Here is a 16,159-nt window from a genome sequence, read left to right on the forward strand (position 1 = left end):
CATCTGAAAAAAAAACCCTACTGCACTGCTAATCGGATATTGTATAATGGTTGATTGCAGCTTTGCTCTGTGCTATTGCTGCCTATAGCATACATACTTACAGGTTCTGGGTTCTTCCAAGAGTTTGGTGCAGTTTCAAGGACAAATGTCTTAAGGAAGTCTTTCTACTGTGCAGCAGTGATCCTAGCTCTGATCTCATTACATGAGCAAAGTGCTAAATCTGACAATATAAAGGAAACTTCCTGTGTGAAGAAGAAATCTTGGAAAGTCTCGGGGTTAAAAAGGCTGCTTAAATGTGCTGGTTGATTTGCTCCCTAGTTGTGTATACACAGTAGCAGCTGATCTCTGTTTGCAGCCCTGCAGAAAGAAACCTTTGCTGAAAACCAATGGCATCACATTTCAGTGGAGCTATTGCCAGGCTCTGGAGAGCAGAGCAACCTTTGACAACTTCACCCAGTCCGAATCACTGGGGCTTGCTGCATGTCCTGAAGGACTTCTGAAGCTGTAGTTTTACTCTATTATTTCTATTAATTCTGATCTGAAATTCTCGCTTGCCACAACAAAAGCAAAAAAGTCTCATTTGCTGTAAGAGGAGGTTTTGCCTGTGTCAGGACTACAAACTGCAGAATTTGCCACTGTATCTTTTGCTTTGCCCTGATTGCAGATGAGGAGCTGCTAGCTGCGCCCAAAAGCATTTTATGCGTTAGAATTGTTAAATAAGTGCAATGGGCATCTCATTTATCTTAAATTCATCCCAAACCTGCCCTGTATCAGTCACACGTGCCCCAGCTGTTTTTTATTGTGATACAGAATACAAACTAACAGATTTGGGGAGAGGGAGGAGGCTGATTCTTCTATTTAATATCCTTTTTTTAATTATTATTATTATTTATTTTTTTTACACCCTATTAACATGGTCCCCTGTTGGACCAGAACTGTGGAGCCCCGTGGCCCAAATTTGGCAAAGTTTGGGATTCTGACCAAGGTCACACTGTGACTCCAAGCATCTGCCAGCACCACCCCTGCCCACAGCTCAGCACCCCAGCACTGAGGACAGGCGGGCAGAACCTGGGGCTGTTCCTGCAGCGCTTACCAGTGTCCACGTGAACTAATAAAACCAGAAAAGTGACATTTAAAAATATATCTGCTTAGAGCTGCTTCAGCTCCTAAACCAGGAAGCAACGTTTGATTTTAAATAATTATCAACAATTAATTCCAATTTAATTGCCTCAGCACTTAGCCCAGGGTAATGCTCAGAAGAATAAACGTGACCAAACGTCCCCCGCACCCGTGTCCAGAGCGTGACCAAAGAGCTTGCGTGCTGCTTTCCAGGAGGGACTTACTTCTCCCCACAGGACAACCATCAACCCTAAGAAACAGAATTCAGAAGAGTGCCCTTTACAAGTGCACCACCACAGAGTTTGGTTAGGAGTAGCTAAGGTTTTTTTTCTGGGTATTTTTAAGACAGATTATTCACCACCCTCTTTTCCCCTTGGGCGCTATGACTATTCTAGCTCCTAATATATCGTGTGTTATTTCTTTAATATTTTGAACTTTATTCCAAAGGGCAGAAAGCAAAACTGACAGTACATCAAGACAGCAGGCTCAGTGATTCAAACAGGAAAATAATTGAGAACCTGTTCACGCACAATGTCTGAGCACGCACGTTGCACACGCACGCACACTTGCAAGCACAAACAAGTATGAGGGGTTCTGCCCCAATTTTCAGGGGTACTCATAGTTCATGTCCTTGGATTAAGAAAGTACCGACAAGAAACATACATCTTCACCCTGGAGAGACAGGCCAAGCAAGGGAACTGCCACCCCAGCGGTGGAGTTGGGTCCTTTTCAGCCTCTGCCACTGACTGGCTGTGTAACCTTCAACACATCGCCTTTCCTCTCCATGCTGAAACCAGAGCCATTAAATGTATGCACATTGCAAAAGCAAGGTTTCTCTGCCTCCGTTGCTCAAGTTGTGAGACAGGGATTGCATGTTGGAGAGAGGTAATGGACTAAAACCTGAGCTCCTGAGTCCAGCTCCGAGCTGTGCCATAAGAGCAGCAGTGACCTTGGACAACCTGCTCTCTGTGCTCCAGTACCCAACCTGCTGCCCAGGCTTTACATACTTTGCTCTCAACCTTTGTCCACCTGGTCTCATTTGGCCGTAATTCGGCAGGAAAGTTTTTTTGTTTTGTTTTGTTTTGTTTTTGTTTTGTTTTGTTTTGTTTTTTGTTTTTTTTTTTTTTTTTTTTTTTTGTTTTTTTTTTTTTTTTTTTTTTTTCCTGTTAGAAATTCAGCACAAAGTAAAACAAGCTCTTTTTGGCAGGTGGAATTCAAGACACTTTTTTAAGACAAGCAGTAAAACCCCAGTGGAGGGAGGAATTTCAGTGAATGAAGTTTCTTCACCAAGAGCCCCTAAATACCCATGTGTACACGGACAGTCTGGATCTTCCAAATTCTGCACAAGGAGAGTAATCCAGCCCTATGCAGCAGCCCTACCCCCACCAAACTAGAACCTGTCAAGGCTGGAGGATGTCCTCTCAGGGACAGATTCTGCTTCTCCTTAAATCTCCTACACAATTGTGTCACATCCATCACAACTATGGATCCATTAACACTGCTCCTTCAACTCTTCTTTAAAAATGCACACATCCCAACCACATGGGACACGGGATTTGCAAAAGTATTTATTCTCCCAGTCTTTCCAACTATACCTCAATCTGCAACCTTGTGTTTTTCCTTATTAACCCCTTTCTGGCTTTCTCACTGAGTTTTGTTTTCACAGAGTGGTATAAGGCAAGGAGTGCAGTCACAACCCAAAGTCCATTTTCCAGCCTGCAAAGGACAGCAAAAGACTGCCCAGCTGTTAAGGAAAGGCCACAAAAAATGTTTGGAGAGGATGGGAAGCAAGAGTTAGGAGAGAAACAAAGAAGGGGAAGCCTTCTTTGAGCATACTCGGTGTCAGAGGCTGTATGCCCCCAGCCCTCCTCCATCCATGTCCAGGGTCAAGGATAGAAACCAACTAGAAAACCAACCCCATGCTCCTCCAGGGTGGTACTGGTGCCAGAGGTGGGCCAGGCCAGGCCTTCCTTACTTCCATCAGCCGCGACCATCTACAAAGCTCTCTTATTTAATTCAGACAGGTCCTAAAGTTAAAATGACTGCCTGCTGAGGATGTCTTTGAAGACTAATACTACAAACAAATGGCGCAAATTCTCAGTTGTTGCGTATTTTAAAACCCTGTTTCCAGGAGCTGAGCAATAATATATCACCTTTCTCTTTTAAAAAGGGATTTCTGGCTATTGCAATAAAAAAGGAATTACTGAAAGTAACCACAATAAAACACAAGTCCAACAGACACACCATGACACTTTTAAAAGTCAGATCTTTTACCTAGTCTCCGAATTTTCAGCAGCAATACTATTTTTAATTATCCATCTGTGACTGAAATAGGAATACATAGAGTAGTGAGGGCTACACCTGAAAGTGGGTGGAAGACCAGACCCCATGAAACAGCCCTACCTCTTTTATTCAGAGGCTCAGCACTTTGCTTGAACATCAAGTCCCAAATTTGGTTCATCCAGACCCTATCTAATTTCTGCACAGATCCTGAATGTATCCTATCCCCAGGCTGTCCATATACACATTAACTGCAACTATTGGATTTTCTTTCTAGCAGTTTAATACGTTTGGATCCTTGTCAGTGAAAGGAACACTTTCCTCATCCTCACTCAAGTCTCTATCCTCCTCTCATGGAAATTCCTCCGCAAAAGTCACTTGTCCCTTTTCATCTATTAAGACTTTAAAACAAAACTAATGCAATCACCCAGAGACTTGTATGCCTAAGCTCTGTGCTGTTCAAACCTGCAGATCTGCACCACCTGATCAGTCAGGATTCTCCTTCCTGTTTTATTTACTATAGTCATATTTTGTACTATGTGTGCAATTAAAATTGTGTGTGTGTGTGTGTGTGTGTGGTGGGGGGGGCATTCATACTGTTCTTGTCTTTTATTTGTTCCCTAAAGCATCCAGCATATTTTGAAACCAATATAAGTGATAACATAGATGTAAATATTGCCATGGAGGCATCACAATAAATGTGACATCTGAAATAATTCATTCAAGGTGTCTAGATCCAATTTAAATCCTTTCCCAGTTTTAACCAAGGTTTCACAACCAGATGTACTTAAGCCAAGGTGTACGACTTCATGCTACGCTGGTAATCCATGCTAACTAGGAAATAAATTTTCAATGATTAAGTTGAATTGTTCGTACAAAACGCCAGCTTCAGCTTTTCACCCATACAAAATAGCTTGGAAAATATATACTGCATGTGTTTATTATAGCTACAGTTGCTATGAACATCTATAACTCTCCAACAATTTCTTTGATTTATGTTCAAAAACATACAGGGCATGAAATGATGCCTGCAACCTTACATTTCCCTCAAGAACATTGTGGGGAGAAGATATATTCCAAAACATCATGTTAGATTCCTTGTTATGTCTCCTTTTTAAAATAAATGTATGATAATCAATTACACATGCTTCAAAGCAACTGCCACTAGATTCCCCAACAGAAAAGCTGTTTGAGAAAAGTTCCATTTTCTTTTCCCCTAATGGTTGAGTTACAATATGAGATCTTACTCAGATATTAAAGGCAAAAATTGTGTTACACAGGATAGGCCCTGCTCAGCTTGTATATGCATGTGCAGGTTTGTGCATGCCGAGACTTGACTTAGAACACGGTTTTCAGCAAAGAAGCATCTTCACTGATCGGTATGCCAGCAAAAAGCATGTGCCTGTGAAGAGCTCGTCTCCTAATCTCCTTCTCATGCCTACTTCTGCCCATTTGCAGAAATTCAACTGATGTCAAAAGAACGATACGGACAGAATGTTAATGTATCAGGCTCAACTTTCCTTTCAACCTCAGTATGCAAAACGCTCATTTAAGAAGTCCATCCCATTGTGGCTTCCACCAGAAATGCAAACCTGCAGATGTTGATAGCACCATCAATTAAGCTGAATGGGACCTTTGCCATTAATGCTGGTGCACATGAGCTTCAACTTTCCAGATCTGCCCGAAATCCACGCAGAGGCTGAAGTGAGTGATTTCTCCAGAGTACTGAAGCCAATGGGTTATATGCCATTAACAGGTGAGCATAATATGGGTGCTATCTCTGCAGCTTGGCACAGGGACAGGGGCAGAATCCTGAGAGATGCTCAGGATGAGAGAGAGAGAGAGCAATCCTTCGTAGTCCTCCTTCGTAGGGCTACGAAGATGGTGAAAGGCCTGGAGGGGAAGACGTACGAGGAACGGCTGAGGTCACTGGGCCTGTTCAGCCTGGAGAAGAGGAGGCTGAGGGGAGACCTCATCACAATCTACAACTTCCTCGTAAGGGGGTGTCGAGAGGCAGGAGACCTTTTCTCCATTAACACTAGTGACAGGACCCGCGGGAACGGGGTTAAGCTGAGGCAGGGGAAATTTAGGCTGGACGTCAGGAGGGGGTTCTTCACAGAGAGGGTGGTTGCACACTGGAACAGGCTCCCCAGGGAAGTGGTCACTGCACCGAGCCTGGCTGAATTTAAGAAGAGATTGGACTGTGCACTTAGTCACATGGTCTGAACTTTTGGGTAGACCTGTGCGGTGTCAAGAGTTGGACTTGATGATCCTTAAGGGTCCCTTCCAACTCAGGATATTCTATGATTCTATGATTCTATGATTCAATGAATGCATGCAGCACCTGGTACTGGTCAGGAAAAGGCCAGGATCTTTTATCTCCCCTGCACCAGGCCATTTGTTCTGCCTTCACTCCAAGAGGTAGTTCCCATTCCCCACATCCTGGGGTTGGGCTACACTGCCAACCAGACACCTAGCAAACAGTACGGATATTGGACTGGGTAGGACAAGCCCCTCAAAGGACGGCTGACACCTGCTGGCACTGAGGTTCAAATGACTATAGAATAAAATGGACCTAAGACTTGTTTTAAATAAAACATGGCCCTGTTCGCCAGTGCAAGTGTGCAAAATGTGCTTGCCCAACATGGAAAGAGAAACAAACTCACTACACCCATTTTTTTTTTCTGTCTTCCTTTGAATTAGACTCTAAAAGAATGAAAAATCACATGAGAGGGAGTATTTGCTTGCACCCCCTTCTAACCGTAGCACCAGTGTAGAGTGTCCATTGCCCACGCAGCCCCTGCCAGATAGCATCAACAGTTGTTCTCCTATTTTCACAGCAGGAAATAAGCAGGTACTAGCTGTATAGGAAGAATCGGGATGAATCTAGGTCAAAATCAAAGCGAGACTGCTCTGTCCATTTGACAAAACTCACATGCATACACAATAGCCATGCAAAAACAAAGCACTTGCTTGTAATGTTATCTCTCTTTAGGCTGCTAAATAAGTGTGCAAACATTGTGCTACTTGGAGAAAAGACAGCATTCCTTTTGTGTGACTTCTGAAAAGGCATTTTAAATCAATCTAAAATTGCAATATTGGGAAATTTTAAAATCATTATTTCAAACAGGCAGACTTGAAAGGGTCTCTTGTTCATGGGTAAATCTGCAGTTAGTTTTTCTAGTACTAGTGGTTCAATCGAAAGATTCGCCAACTGCCCCCTGGAGAAAACTGAAGATCTGCATTTAAATGGAGATATAGTATTTCCAAATGCACAGTACCTGGAAGGCAGATACTGTCAAGGTTTCTTAGTGAGTGGATCTCAAATTGTATTAGGTACATTTCAGTGCTGTAACTATCCCCATTCTGTAGGACTGGGGCTATTTCCATATCATTTTCCTGCGTGCATGCTTTGTAATATTTGTCCTGATAAGTCAAAATTAAACCCCGATCCGCAACAAAGCCCTCACAGACTAACAACAAGGAATTACAACCTTATATATAATTTTCTGATATGCACAATGAAGACGATATTAGATAGCTTGGCTAGAAATCTTAAATAATTGAAAAGTATGATGACTTAATAGAGTAGTAAGCTTGGTTTACAATGCAGCCAATTTAGAGCCATAAAAACACTGTGTAAAATTTTTATCTTGTGGTTGACCATTACATATCCTATTTATTATTCCAAAGTATTTCGACAGCATTTTTTCTTCATTAATGTGGCTGCTGGCATTTAGCACCCACTCTGAATGCACGTGATTTTCCTGGAACAGCTTTAAGAAAAGAAAACAAAAATTGAGCAGACCACGACAGACTTGTTCCTCATTACAACGTGCATCTTTTCACATGCTGACTTGAACCGACTTCGTGTGCTGTAAAATACGTTCAAAACCGCTGAGACTTAAATATACTAAATCAAAGCCTTATGCGTAAAGTGAAAACGACCGGTGTAACACATCAGAGGCAAAATAAATAAATAAATAAATAATCAAACCTCAGGAATACTTTGTTGCTTATGTACACCAGTTCAAAGAGCAGTGTTCCTGTTAGGAAAACATCTTAATTTTCATATCAGAAAATCATAATAACCTTCCAGAAAAGTTTCAGTGAGTACACGATGCAGGCAGAGAGAGGGTTTACAATGCAAGACACTCGTGATCAGTTTCAAACACACAGGCATTAGTCCAGGCAGGCTCTCTCTGAAATTCAGGTTGCAATTGAATCGTCCCTGTAAACAAGGTTACTGCGAACGGCCCAAGATATCCTTCTCAGCAGCACCTTCACCGGCAGCCCTTCAGCTGTCTACTTAGTTTGTTATACCTTATCTTGCAGCCCTGACATTCTAATGCTGATTCAAATTCAGGATTCAAAATGAAAGATGAAATATCTCCAAGATCACTTAATATTGAAATGCTGTTGCAGTAATAAGTGGTGCTAGGTTGGAGATAGGGACACAGCACTCCAGTGGCAACCTTTTAATTTCGGGGAGGGGGGGTGGGAGGGGGAATACTATGGAATAACCGTGATACTGCACACACAGTTAATGCAATCGATTTGTTTTTCCTTATTTTGATAATGAGCACGCTGAATGTCATGTTTACCTTCTTCTGCCCCTGGCACATTTTAAACTGGAAAGTCCTCTAAAAGGAGACCTGCCAGATTCCAGCGGAGGCATTAACCGCCCCCTCCCCTCCCCAGCCCCCCAGCACGCAGAACAAGGGCCACCTTGATACTCTCGAGGCAAGGAGGAACACAACCATATGAGTCATTTCGTCATTCTCAGCCCTGGCATATTTGCAGAGCAAACGCAACCCGCGCACCATGTATAAGCTAATGTAGGTTAGATTGGAAACTACTCCCATCCTAGCAGCGACTGACTGCATGTGTGCTACACGGGAACATTTTGTGCTCTGGAATAAAACTGGGAAGAGGGGGAAAAAAAAAATAATAAAACCGCATCGGATAAGTTTTGCACTTCGCATTTAAGAGAGGGCTGCTACGAAACGCTGCAAACTTGGGTGGTTTTCTGCAGAGGACGCTCGGGTTTCCCTCCCGGCCGGCGGTGTGAGGCGTGGGGTCAGCTCCCTGCCTGCGGGGCTGCGCTCGGCAGCCAGCCCTGGAGCCCCCCCGCTGCAGGCCGGCCCGGGGGAGCTGCGGGAGGGAAAGGCGAGCCCTGCCCACGCTGCCACCCACCTGCCCTCCCCGCTCCCCGGCTCCTTTCTGCTCGTACCCCGCTCCCCAGCCCTGTCCCCGGTTATCGCGGCCAGCACGCGGACCCAGCGCCTCCCCCCCCAGAAAAAAATAAAATAAATAAAACACCTCCGAGGGCCTGAGGAGGGGTGCTGGGTTTTGGGGGGCAGAGACCCCCTGGGCCGGGCTCAGCCCCTCCAAACCCACCGACTTGCCGCACTTCGCCTCTCCGCAGCCCCCCCCGAGGACGGGGCGACCAGGGGAGGTCGGGCAAGGGGCCGGGGCCGGGGCCAGCCCCCCCAGGTTAAAGTTGAAGCCCGCCGCCACCCCGGGACCCCGGCCCCAAACTCTGGGCTCCCTTTCGCCTCCTCACTTCCCCGGCGCTCCCGGCTGGGGGGGGGGAGGACGGAGGGGGGAGAGACCTGCGGGGTCGGCAGGAAGGGCGGGGAATAAATGCCCTAATAATAATCATAAAGCATAAAATTCACCCCCCGCACCCCAATAATTTTCAATCGTTGCCCGAGAGACCAACACCACGGGAGGCTGCGGGCTTGGGGGGGCGGCTTTTTGGGGAGGGGGGGGGACTCGGGGCAAGTGCAGTGCCCACGGTTTGGGTTTTTTGGGGGGAGCCGCTGCTAGTCCCCTAAGGCTTGGGATTTTTTTTTTCTTTTTTTTTTTTTTTTTTTTTGGAGGGGGGGGGTTGCGCTGCCGGCCGCCGCCCGCCGCCCCCGCCGCAATGTCAGCGGCCGGGGGAGGGGGGTCCCGGCGTTACCTGGTCCGCTCGGCACCGCAGGCAGGCAGGCTAGTCAGGTGAGTCGCCGGGGCTTTCAAAGAAGCCGAAGCCGGTTTCTTTGCTCGCAAAGTCTACAACACCATGCAGGGACATTGCAAAATCTTTACACACGCCTCCTCCAGCCGGGCTCCCGCGACCTCCGCCGCCGAGGGGGGAGCCGCCGGCGGGCTCGGGCCGCGGGGAGCCGCGGCGGGGGGCGAGGGGGGCGCGGGGCGGGCGGCCCCGGCGGGGGCGGCCCCGGCGGGCGGAGGGCGGCGGCGGGCGGGCGGCGGAGGCCCCGGCCCCGCGGCCCCGGCCCCGCTGGCGGCTCCGGGCCTCCCTGCCGCCTTGGTAGCGCCGCTCCGCACTCGGCCTGACCCGGGACGTCACTCCGCCTGGCTGTTTTCTCAATGATAACTTGGCAGGAGAAGGGGGAAGCGGCCGGGGTTTTTTGCTCGGGCTCGTTTGCCGGGTACGTGCACGTTTCTCTGCATGCGGGTATTTTTTTTATTATTTTTTTTTTTTTTAATTTTTAAATCTTTTCGGCGAAACGATAGGGAGAAAAAAAAAAAAAAAAAAGCCGAGGCAGGAAATCCGGCGCGCGGCGGGGGCTGCCGGCCCGCGATGGTGGCGGGCGCGGGGGAGCAGGCATGCGTTCATCTTTTTGTCTTTCATTTTACCTTCAGGGTGACGATCAGCGCCAGGCCAGCCTCGCTGGGCACCGCCACGTCCCACCTGGAGAAATAAAGCACACACGCAAAAAAAAAAAAAGGGGGGGGGGGAGGAAGAAAAAAAAAAAAAAAACACATCCACCGAAATGAGGGTGGTGGGGCTGCCACCCTCCAGCAGCACAGATGCGCTCAGATGGGACAGCACGGCCGGCGACACGCTGCCACGCACATGCTGCCAGCCCGCCATGTCCGTGCGGGGAGGGGAATGGAATTGGGGCAAAAAATAAAGCACCCCGAAGGGACTGCAAATGAGGTCCGGGCCCCCCAAATCCACATCGAGTCCCCACGGTGTAGGCTGGTGTGGTACGCGGGTAGATGCATGCTCCAGTCATGCTCCTTGTGGGCCAGGGCATGAAGGTCGCTGGTGAGATGGTGTCAGGCTGAGCTGGGGGTGTGCAGCTCACCCTCACGCACTGCTGCTGGGGTGCAGCCGTGTCCCAAAGCGTCCCATGCCACCACGCAGGGAGATAAGGCCTGCTGCCACCGGCATGGTCACCTGCGTGCCCAGGGCATAGTTACGAGCAGGGGCAGGGGCTGGCAACATGCTTGGATATCTTCCTTTGGGGTTTGGACTCCTATGAGGGAAATCCTGTAAGTATATGTGAATTCAGGAGCTTAAGATGTATAGATTTACTCCTGTGCTCATACTTGTGTATTTTCAGAGCTAGGCCTCACTCCTAGGTATCCGTGGTGGCGCAGACTTGGCCTTTTCAGCTAAAGCTAAGTTGTTACATACATACACTTTTAATATCCCAAACTGCATCTGCACACTGACCACAGGGCGCTCAGGAAAGCCCAAAGTCAAGTTTCTCCATGCCATGCTGCATTTCTTGCCACCCGTTTTAACAAGGACTCGCAATATACACTTAGTTAGCACCATGGAGTTCACAAAGGAACACAAAACAGGGCTGAAACTAAATTATTTTTGCAGCTACATCTGTTCATCTTTAATATTAGCATTAACACTTAATTTTCCTAATTTAAATACAATAAAAGGGAAGATTGCCTTTGTTTAATATTGTTACTAATCAGGTTTTGCACTTCCATTTTTTTTTACGAGGATAAAGTCAGGGAGAAGCTAGCATAAATGCATAAACCTTTTCTGTTGCCAGACTCAGTACTCTGGAGCAGCTGTTATTTTAAATGCTGAGATAGTCTATTTCCACTGGAAAAAGACTGCTTTTAAACTGAGGAAAAAAAAAAAAAAAAAAAAAAAAGTCCTTCTCAGAATATTAGGGAGTCCAAGCACCATTTTAAGGAGAGTGAAATTGAAAGTACTTTTTATTTTTAACCCAAGCTGCTCGAGGTGCTTTCTGGCTTGGCTATAAAGACTAGTTTGTCTAATGTTTCTGTTTTGAAATTGTTTTGAGCAGCATTTAGACTAAATTTTTGTTTGTCTTAAGTATACTGTCTCAACAGAGCTCAGCAGCGCAGAGGGTACATTACCTGTACATTTTTGGTAGACTTGAAAAGCGCTGGTTGTTGTCTATATTTTGCCATTCATTTTTAAATGAGGCTCTGGTGATTGATGTGGGCAATTTGTTTAAAAAAGATGAAGGTTATGGCAGAGCTACCCAAGATGCCATTTGCAGTTGTTCCATACCTCTCATAACAGGGAGATTTTACTTGTGATTGTTACACTTTTAAAAGGGAATTAGTTAATCAAATTGCCATTTTTGGAATGCATTGAAAGGAATATTAAAGTGCATTAATTTCATTACAAGAAATGAGAAGATAGGCAACAAAACAAGTATTAGTCAAATAAGCAAGAACTTGCCTATGGAGCCAAATTCAGCCCCAATGAAATCAACTGAGCTGTGCTTGTCTGCAGCATATTTAATTTGGCCTATGTAGTCGCACATCTGACACTTTATTTGGTTGTCAAAGGTGTGTATATTAAAAATGTGTGAGCCATGCGTCTCCTCCAATGTGATTAACCTCTGAAGTTAGATTCACCTGTTTTCCATTTAGCTCAGGAGCACAGTCCTATCGCATATGCAATTTTTGGTGCATGTACACACCAGAGATGTAGAGAGGCATTCCCACCCCGGCATTAGTACAGGGACGTGCGTAGTATCTGAAGTGAGGGCGTGATGAGGTGGATTTCAGCATAGGTTGTTCACAACTAGAAGGCTTCCTGCGTGTATGCTCCAGTTAATAGGCTACACTGAAGTGTCTGCCACCATCTTTCATTACTGCTGTTACTCACGCCAGCGAGAGTAAAAGAAAGGTTGGTATGTCTATAATCACAAGTTCATTTGCTATGTAGATATATCTTAAGAGCCTCTCAGCCCAGCAAAATTGTGCTGGATTAAGGTAGAGTCTGAATGTAAAGCAGAACTGTGCCCAGGTGCCTCATTCATTCTGGAATGACAGAGCTGTTTCCTGGTTTCACTTAATCCACTTCTAAAGTGGATAAAGAGACTTCAAGAAAGTGAATTCTTACGCTGGCATAAAATTTGTCCACACATGGTTTTAGTCGAGAGTAATTATTGCAGTGTAGCTAGTAAGTGTTTTAGAATAATTTTGTGTGTAGACAAGTCCAAAGTTGCACACGTGAAAACAACACAATGTATGTAGTTTTTCTATATAACATAAGGTTAATTTAGCTCAACATTTGACCTACTTCTTTCCTTGCGAGGTATATTTAATTCATTACAGGTTTTTCTTTCTTAACAGAAACCTCACAACGGCTATGCACTTATGATCAAGTCAAGGACAGCAATTCCATGTGCACTTCAAAAAAAAACACAACCCACACCACCACCAAAAAAAATAAACAATGCGTACTCTGAGTACATTCTCAGCTGTGTTGGAACAGACAGTCAACTCTCTACTGGAGAAAATACCAGGTTCTTGATCATAATTTTTTTGAGTAGGTTGTTAACAAAAGGAAAACAAAACCCAAAGGTCTGCTATGTCCTCTTAAACAGCCATGATCTGCTTGTACTTTGACTACATGCCATTCAAAGCAGTAGTGTCTATGTGAAGCACCCTTTATAATGCAACAATACTAGTTCCTGCATGAGGAACCTCGCAAACTTGCACAGGATGGCTTGCAGAACAATGGGGCTCTCAGGAGGCACCTCAGGAACAGGAAGCTAATTTCGCAGTTTGTTTAGAGACCTGATTCAGGAAGAGCCTACCTCAGTCTCAGGCAGTTACTTGCTCTGAATGGGTGGGTACAGGAGGACTGAATCAGGTGTATTGTGTCACTACTGGTGTACAGGAAAATTACCAAAACGATAATGAGAAAGGGAAATTTTTTTGCACCTTCATGTCAAGCAGAAAGCTCTTCAAATGTCATTCTGTGCCACAGACCTTGGAAGACTGGTGACTCTTTGACTTGAATTAAGGCTCCTACATATCAAACTTTTTTTTTTTTTTTTTTAGGAAAAAAAAAAAAAAGATGTAAAAAAGTGATGTAAGCTCAGCTAGTAAAACAGCAAAGTTTCAAAGAGAAACATAAATACAAAAGCTAGGTGTTACAAATTTAAACACTGGCATAGAAAAAGTCAATAAATGCTATGAAGATATGTGGAAAAAAATTACTTTGTGTGAAAGACTGTAAGGTGTGGGAAGGCAGAGGGTACCCATGGATCTTCCTATGTATACATTGAGCAGCCCTGCTACTCTGTGTAACAGGCATTGATTCTGCAAATGTGATTCTTCTTAAGCTCAATTTGTGATTATGAGCATGGTTTTGCTCCACTGTGCTGGTATTGGTTGAAGGATACAGGGAATGGATTTCACATACGCCCCCCTCATGCTTAGCCTGCTTATTTAAGTATGAAGCTCTCTGGTAAGAAATAAAGCATTGAACAAGGAAGGTAAAAATCAAGCTCTTTAATCCTGTTGTGTTGAGTAACATCGAACATGGGCCTAGTCTTGATAGTAAGGCTGAAAGTAGGCTGAGATTGAAGGCCAGGAGAGCTTTGGACCATACAGGAACATGCCATATCTAAAATCACACTTGTGTCAACAACTGGATTAGATTATTTTACACTGCTGCCACTGAGAGCTCTCCAGAAACGGGAGGCACCTGCAGTGAGAGGGTGTCTCAGGTCTGTCCTACCCGTGCTAGTACAGTGGGATTGCTGATCCCTGTAGGGAAGGAAGAGGTCTTTAAAATGTAGAGGTCTCAGAGACAATGGCGTAATAGATGCAAGAGGAAATCTCAGCACACAGCCAATGTGAAATGAAGGATCCTCTCTGGGAATTGGTTAGTAGTGCCAATGTTTAATATTTGTCATAACAACCACTGACTGTTTTGTTTTTTGTTCTAACAATGTGAATTATGCATTAAACATTAATACAAGCGAGTGTACTTTTCTTTTGATCTTTAAGCGTAATCATTTCTAATGAGAGTTTATACACGAGCATTGAAACAAATCCCTGAGTCATGTGAATTTACATTGGTTTTACTCTGTGGGAAAGATATCCCACATGGGTTACTCATGTCTGTAAAACATAACATACTTATAAATCAGGAAAAAAAAAAAAAAAAAAAAAAGAGCTTCCATTTGGCTGAACATAAATATCAGTGTAGACATTTGGCTCTCACACTAGCAGTAACGCAACGTTGAAAAGTATATTTATCAGAGATCAGGATCAGGGTGGGGCCCTCACCTAACGTTGGATCCAAGTTCTCGCGGAATAAGAAAGTTCACCTCCTGACTTTTGCAGCCTGACTTCTAACAAGTTTTGAGCCAAGTGTTGGAGAAACTTGAACCAACTGTATTAAGTAGTAAAGGAATCAGACTTTGTCTTGCTTGACATAGATAGAAGTTGCCAAAGTGCCACGAGCAAGTGCTGATACTCTATATATGTAGCAGACAAATTGTATGATGCTCACTGGCACCTTTCCTGATGCCCTTGACAGATGGGCTGTGGTACAGTCTGAACCAATACTAGAACTGTATCTCATTTCTGCTCTCTAGAAGTTAACCACAAACACTGCATTTTGTGAAAATACAAACATTATGGATTGTGTAACCACTGACACAATTATTTAAAGTACAAATGGTGTTTGAGTCCTCTTCCCCTTTCACATGCCATACATACAAGATGCTAAGCACAGGATAAAACAGCCTGCAGTGGGCCTGATTCCTTTGTAGACAGGAGCTGATTACAAGATTTCGAAAATGCCTCTTGCCTCTCCAAAATAGATCTTAAAGGCAGAGGATGCATGGGAGGAATGGCTGCCAAGAAGGTGTTATGTTTAATGGCAGTTAGGCTCTATCTATGATCCAGGTCATATCTCAGGAATTCTCAAAAGCCCATTAATGTGTTTTATTCTCAATGTATGAATGCTAAAGAAGTCCTGGAAGCCAGAGATCCAGGATTACCCCACATAATTCAGTGTTGTCACAGCAGGCTGCAGTCATGCTCCCTGCTGCTCCCTTTCTTTGGCCTGAATAACCTTAAACGCTGATGGTGGAGCTTCAAAAGGAAGAGCGGAAGAAGCCTACACATAGAATAGTTTATAGACTGGAAGAGGAAACATGAAACCCTTCATCCCTGAACTTGATTTCTTTAATTGCTATGTTTTATATAAAGACAGAGGGACTGATACTGTTGCAGTTAAGAAGAAAGCACCTGTGATGCTTCATTATGGAAACCCAACACTGTATGAACTAAGTTTTCCCTAAGACTGCAGGACTTCATGTAGAGGAGGCACCTGTTACGTTAAGTCAGAAGATGATCATGTCAATACTGGACCTTAAATAATTTTGGTCTGAAGTACCTCAGCTCCATCTTGACCCTGCTAGCCACCCATTTACAGTCCCTAGCCTTCAAAGTTCAGCAAGTCTTCTGACTTTTCAGAATGCCTAAGTACATCCTCAGGCAAAACAAAAAGCTGTGCTTTCAAAGATCTGACAGATGTAGGTAAAAAATGGTATACAGAAGCGTGCAGGAAGGCCTTTCTCAGCATGGTTCAGCGTTACAAAGCCTGTTGGACCACAGGTCCCTGGGTTGCCTTCACAGTCCTGGAATGCCGTCTGGAAGCATTCCCCTGTCATTTAGCTCATTTGGTGCATTAAAGATGCTCATTTCTAGTGCC

General features: G+C 44.8%; 1 protein-coding gene across 4 annotated transcripts in view; it reads right to left on the minus strand.

Moving 5' to 3' along the window:
* The window catches only part of ESRRG (estrogen related receptor gamma), a 384,813-nt gene extending 375,323 nt beyond the window's left edge, over nucleotides 1-9,490 (minus strand). For 2 of the 4 annotated variants that reach the window (XM_084285110.1, XM_084285108.1), the window contains exon 1: nucleotides 9,365-9,490. The gene's annotated coding sequence lies outside the window, so the exon portion shown is untranslated. The remainder of the gene's footprint in view (nucleotides 1-9,364) is intronic. The other 2 variants (XM_084285109.1, XM_084285111.1) reach the window with 2 other exon arrangements.
* Between the last annotated feature and the right edge of the window lie 6,669 nt (nucleotides 9,491-16,159).

The sequence above is a fragment of the Netta rufina genome, assembly GCF_964035555.1.
Source record: "Netta rufina genome assembly, chromosome: 3".
In the NCBI taxonomy this organism is placed as follows: Eukaryota; Metazoa; Chordata; class Aves; order Anseriformes; family Anatidae; genus Netta; species Netta rufina.